Here is a 1053-nt window from a genome sequence, read left to right on the forward strand (position 1 = left end):
GTTCCACGGATGGAACAGGTCCATCGGCTCCAGGGTGGCCATGGCCCAGCCCAGCCTGGCCTGAGCAGGGCCTGGCCAGGCCCGCTGGCCCCCACACGGGGCCCGCAGCCACCTGTCCCAGCACCGGAAACGAGAGACAGAGCTGTGGGGAGTTTGTCTATTCTTAAATGTGGATCACAGAGGCGGTCACAACTTTAAGTGGCTTAAAGAATTGTCCATATTCAAACTGGCCAGCTGATAGGTTCTATCAGGTCCCAGAGGAAGCTGTAAGCACCCCTTAGCAAGGACATCCCTTCCGGGACTATGCTTGCTAACCTACGACATCAAGGTTTGATTAAACTGTCTAAACAATTTCTTTAACAAGAGGGCTGGATGAAGATTACCAAATAGTCAAAATGCAACATGCGTGTGAAAATGATGGGGAAGGTGGGGAATAAACAAAATACAAAAGGTAAAAGAGGTGTAAGATATAGAAGATGGAATCAAATTTTGTCTTACAATGTTATCTTCCAGTTTGAGAGATGCGCCTGTGCAAACATCATGAAGTTCAGCAGGGCTGAGTGTAAGGTCCTGCTCCTGGCTGGGGCAACCAAAAGCAAGAATAGAGGCTGGGAGAAGAATGGATTGACAGCAGACATGAAGAGAGGGACTTGGGGCTATTGGTGGAGGAGAAACTCAATGTGACCCGACATTGTGCCCTTGCAGTCCAGAAAGCCAACTGTGTCCTGGGCTGCTAATCAAAAGAAACATGGCCATCATGCCCAGGAAGGGTTCTGCCTCTCTATTCTCTTCTCCTGAGACCCTATCTGATTTACTTCATCCAGCCCTGGGGACTCCAGTATAAGAAGGCCACATGCCTGTAGGAGTCAGCTCAGAGGAGGGCCATGATCAGAGGGCTGGAGCACCTCTCCAATGAAGACAGGCTGAGTCTCTACAGCCTGGAAAAGAGAAGGCTCTGGGAGACCTTGTAAGGGCCTTCCAGTACCTAAAGGGGTCTACAGAAAAGATGGAAAGGGACTTTTTACAAGAGCTTGTAGTGATAGGACAGGAGGG

The sequence above is a fragment of the Corvus moneduloides genome, chromosome 1 (genome assembly GCF_009650955.1).
Source record: "Corvus moneduloides isolate bCorMon1 chromosome 1, bCorMon1.pri, whole genome shotgun sequence".
Lineage (NCBI taxonomy): Eukaryota > Metazoa > Chordata > Aves > Passeriformes > Corvidae > Corvus > Corvus moneduloides.